Genomic DNA, 5,755 nt, shown 5'->3' with positions numbered 1-5,755 from the left:
TATAGAAAGTTCATCTCCATAAGCATAATTCATATTGCATCTTGGCCACAAGCATAGCAAGCATCAATTTCATCAAAAAGGGATATTTCAAATGAATTAACGGGATCATAGCAATCATCTTTCGGTAAGCACGAAGGGAAATTAAACAATGTATGAGTTGAAGATTTACTCTCATTAGAAGGTGGGCACGGGTAGCTAATCCACTCTTCCTCCTTTTGTTCTTCGCTCTCCTCATCATCTTTTTCATCCAATGAGCTCACAGTTTCATCAATTCCTTCTTCCATAGACTCCTGCAAAATATTATTCTCTTCTTGGACGGCGGAGACTTTATCAATAAACGCATCAATATCGTAATTGTATTTATAATTATCATGGCAATATTTAAGGATAGCAAAATTTTCAGGTCTATAAACTGAATCATCAAAATCTTCAAACTTTTCAAACAAAGATTCAATTTCATAAGCACCCTTAAAAGCAACAAATTCTTCTATCTGTTCCACATCATAGTAATCATATATACCATTAGCATAAGAAGCTAAGGTTTCATTATCATTAAATTTGCATGAAAATGGAAGGTGTGGAGCATTCATCCTAGAGCAACAAGTATAATCATATCTCAAGCATAACTCCCTAGCATACCAATGCAACATATGAAATTGATCCCATAAAAATTTCCCTTTATGAGTCAAGCAATAATCCCTAAAGTATTCATGTTGATCCAACGTTACTCCCATTATATAGTTGACTAGGGTTTTCTCAGGATTATCAAAGTAGTGTTTAATATCTTTCACATAACAAGCATCGAGGGTTTTAGGAGGTTCCCCATCTCCATGAGTAACAAGTACAACTAATTTTTTTGGTGTTTCGTGTTCCATATACATAACTAAAGACAGAGAACAACTTAGAACAGAAAATAAAAACTACTTATTGATAAAGCAAACAAGCACACAAGAGAATATTCACCCCATGCTATTGCTCCCCGGCAACGGCGCCAGAAAAAGGTCTTGATAACCCACAAGTATAGGGGATCGTTTGTAGCCTTCTTTGATAAATAAGAGTGTCGAACCCAACGAGGAGCTAAAGGTAGAACAAATATTCCCTCAAGTTCTATCGACCATCGATACAACTTTACGCACACTTGACGTTTGCTTTACCTAAAACAAATATGAAACTATTTTGCAAAAATAAAACTAAGAGTACCTTGCGAGAATAAAACTACGAATAAATTGCAAGGTAATAAAAGTGGATAGCTTTTGTCGACAAGAAAGTCATTTGTCCCTAGGCAATCGATAACAAGTACTGGTAATCATTCTTGTAATTTTATATGAGGGAGATTCATGAGCTAATAAACTTTCTCTACTTGGATCATATGCACTTATGATTGGACCCCTAGCAAGCATACACAACTACTAAAGATCATTAAGGTCGTGAAACCCAACCATAGCATTAAGTATCAAGTCCTCTTTATCCCATACGCAACAACCCACTTGTTCGGGTTTAAGCTTCTGTCACTCTCGCAACCCACCATAAGTGAATCATGAATGTATTATTACACCCAACAGCGAGGACCCCTCACGTTTGCGCGAGATGGAGGGCATCATAGGACAGCACCATAAATAAAAATATACAATCATACCAACCAAGATCACGATTAACCCACAGGACAAAACGGATCTACTCAAACATCATAGGATAGCCAAATATCATTGGGAAATAATATATGGAGTTAAGCACCATGTTTAAGTAGAGATTACAGTGGGGAGAAGAGGTGTTACACTGCTGGATAGAGGGGGAGAGAGTTGGTGATGACTGTAGCAAGATTGTTGATGTAGATCGTCATCCCGATCCTTGCCCCGGTGGCACTCCGGCACCACTGGGAGATAGGGGGAGAGAGCCCCCTCCTTCTTCTTCCTTGGCCTCTCCCCTAGATGGGAGGAGAGTTCCCCCACTTGTCCATGGCCTCCATGGCGGCGGAAGAGCGGGAGCCCCTCTGAGATTGGATATGTCTCTCTGCTCCCTTCTGTTTCGCGATCCCCAGATCTGGCCCTTCACGGTTTCTTAAATTCCTGGAGATCCGTAACTCCGATTGCGTTGAAATTTTACACGATTATTTTTTCCACAAATTATCTTTCTTGCACCAGAAGAAGAGCCCCAACCGCCTTACAAGGAGGGCATAAGACACCTGGGAGTGCCTGGCACCCCCTGGCATGCCCTGGTGTATCTTGGGGGCTGTGGGCCCCCGTTTGCGTTGATTCCACCTCCCAAAATTCATAAATATTCTAGAATAACACTCCGTAAATTTTTATTGCTTTTGGACTTCGTTTGATATGGATTTTCTGCGAAACAAAAAACATGCAACAAACATGAACTAGCACTGGGCACTGGATCAATAGGTTAGTCCAATAAATCATATAAAAAGTTGCCAAAATGTGTGAAAGTTGTATAATATTCGCATGAAACAAACAAAAATTATGGATACAACAGAGTCGTATCAAGCCACGATGCCCAGATGTTTGAAATTCATTCCCATTTCTTCCATGGGACCTAAAGATTCATTCAAGGACACACATACGATTTTTGAACCAACTTTGGTGCACTGGAGCATGTGCCTGTAGTTCAATTTTGAATTATGCACATTAAATGCCTAGAAAACTCGGTGAATGTATAAAGAAGGTAACACGAACCCGGATTAATTCCAAAAATTAGCATGATACTCCTATTGGCCTATGTTGCCTCTATAAAAAATCAAGGCGAGAAGAGGCATTGTATGTCATTTCACACACAGAGGTGACACATCCCCTCCCGGAACCATGAGGCTTCTTAAGAGAAGCTCCGGTTTGTAAGAAGCTTATACCAAAACTAGTCCCAAATTGGATAACTTTTTTACCACAACATGTTGGCGCCATGTCATGACAGCATGACAAGGTTCGTGATTTTTAGGCGAGTTTTGGATTTACACGAATTTTAAAACCAAGTTTCTCAATGTTTCTGGCCGAGCCACGACGCCCAGATGTCTGAAATTCATTCCCATTTCTTGCATGGGACCTAAACATTCACCCAATGACACTTATATGATTTTTCACCTCATTTTGGTGCACTGGAGCATGTGCTTGCAGTTCAAATTTGAATTATGCACACTAAATGCCTAGAAACTCAATTAATGTATAAAAAGGCCAAACGAACCTTGAATAATTCCAAATTTTAACATGACACTCCTATAGTTGCATGTTCATCGTAGATAAATGTTCTAGCAATTCAAACACCATCCTTTCCCTCCGTAACACCATTTTGTGAAAATTTCAAGTACACAACAAACAGTTTATTAGAAAGAATCATGTGCGATGCAATGTAAAATATCTTAGCGCACCCTCTTGTATGGTTGACGCCGGAAGCTTCGTTGTCTACAGTCCACTGCCGCACTTTAACCACACTTGTGCGCCAGTTTCTTGCGGCACCGAGCAGAAATTTTCGGCAACCGTGGAAATATCTAGCTCCCCGCCCCTCCCCCTGACCAAAAGCCACATTTCCGTTGTTCCCCCTTCCTTTCCAAGTTTGAACCTTCATTTCTTACTTGCAGCGCCACCTCCTCGCCGGTGACCCTTCTTCTTGCTACGTGGCCTCGTCGACATAGTCAGGTAATCCACACCCACCCCATCCTCGTCCTCGTTCTCCATACCACATGCCCTGACTGCCGGCACGACACCTTTTGCCAAAATCACTACCCCATACTCCATATAAGCGCCCCCCCACAGCCATTTTGCACGCAGTATAGCGAGGAGCTCAGGAGCATCTGGTAGCAGAGAAACAAATCACATTCGCATGCGTGGATGAGGTCGCGATGGCTGCCATGTGTGACGACCGCTAGATCTTGGAGGTGCACCTCGCCTTCAAGGACACCGTCAACGTCGTGCCATGCGTTTGGCTACTTTAAAATATAGTTTGTGGTGTTTTCTCGAGGCCACCGCCGGTGCCTTCTAGTGAATTGTCCTCTGTAATTTTAATATGCAATCTAATCTTCTGAAATGTGATGTTCAGTTAACAGTTTGGTCCGACAATTGCTACATTTCGTAGTAGTTCTCAAGCCTTCTTGGTTTGGTTAACTTTCTTATCTTCTAGTATAAGTTCTATTATGCAGTGTGGTGCTCAGTTAACTATTTGGTTCATTTATTCTGCTGTCCAGTTAACTGTTTGGTTCAATTCTATAATCTGATGTTCATTTGTTGTGGGTACAATTTTGTATTGTTATGCATGTGAGAAATAAATCGAATTTGACTCTACTAAATACACGACTCTATTTCCAAGTTGTTTAGCATGCTTGGTTTGGTTAAGTGTCTTTTCCATGCGTCTTGGGTTAACTTGTTGGATCTGCAATTTGTTTATTTTCATTAAAATATTCTACTGATAGTATGCCAACTCTCACTTAACCTGATTAAGATCTTCCTAATATGTGTTGCATGGAAACAATGGGTGGCACTGAGGTTTACCATCGAGGTTTGCACATGCATGGTCCTTTGGCTAATAGCACATTATTGTGTAATTGTAGGAATCATTCTAATATTTATTTGTTAAGAATTTGGTCTTGCACATGTAGGTCCTACTTTTAGAAGTTTAGACCCACTGTTCGACCCATTTTGCATATGGGGAAATGAGATATCCATGAATATCAATCAAGTCAAGAAACTCATAAAGATTGTTAGGATAAAGAAACTTGCGATGAATAATAGCAAGATCTTTGTTTGCACCATGAATAAGACAACAATCAACTATAGGATGGTACTAACTCTTTTACCTTGTCTTTCTCCCTTGTGCCATTTCAAAATTTAGAACATTTATTAATGCATATCTTTGTTTACAGTCCTTTCCAAAGGAGCTCATCGATGATTACCTCTCAAACCACCTGCATGGTCAAGGGCGCGAGGAAGGTATTCATTCAACACCTACGATACAATGTTGAAGTCTTCCTCAAGAGGACGAATGTTGGGCGGGCAATTATCCATAGCCACTGGCCTAAAGTTGCAAGGACATTCAATGTCCCTGAAGGCTCAATATCCGCCTTCCGCTTCTGCAGTTTCCCAGATGAGATTCATGTGTCTATTTACCATGTATGATGCTACTTTCCAAAGGTTTTCGATGTTGCATGTGAAACTTGGTGCTGTTGTGTAATGGCGTAGCTAGCTATGTGCATATATGGTGTAACTGAGTGCTAAAGCTATCTAATGTAATTCAATTATGAAATCCTGCTTGCCGTAATACGGATATGAAATATATGGTGTGTTTTATAAGAATGTCAATTTGATTACTAAATGGATTATCAATAATAGACCAATGAGCTTGCTTATTGGGGTTTTCTATTGCAGATGGTTTCTCAGACAACACCGCGGGCAATGAACTCAAAGAACCCGTACAGTTTCTAAAAAGTAGGCGTGTCGGATCAATGAACAATCACACACGACTTCCGCCAGACAACTATTTTTCCGTTAGGCCACCTTGCACTAATGTTTCCACATAAAAAATGTGTGTGATATACATACGAACAGAAACGTTTTTCTAGGATCCGTTGTGTGGGATGTACATACGAAAGGAGATGATTGAGCATGTATAAGTGTTTCTGATGCCTCGTCCGATTGCACACATGCTCATTTTGCCCCGCGTATGTGACCGGAGGATCTATCGCGATAGTTTCTGGGTCGTGTGGGAAGGACACCCCTATTGCACGCGCAGGCAAGGCGATGATTTAAAATTCTATTGCAGAAAG

Source organism: Triticum dicoccoides, chromosome 3B, assembly GCF_002162155.2.
Source record: "Triticum dicoccoides isolate Atlit2015 ecotype Zavitan chromosome 3B, WEW_v2.0, whole genome shotgun sequence".
In the NCBI taxonomy this organism is placed as follows: Eukaryota; Viridiplantae; Streptophyta; class Magnoliopsida; order Poales; family Poaceae; genus Triticum; species Triticum dicoccoides.
Note: the sequence above shows the minus strand (reverse complement) of the source record.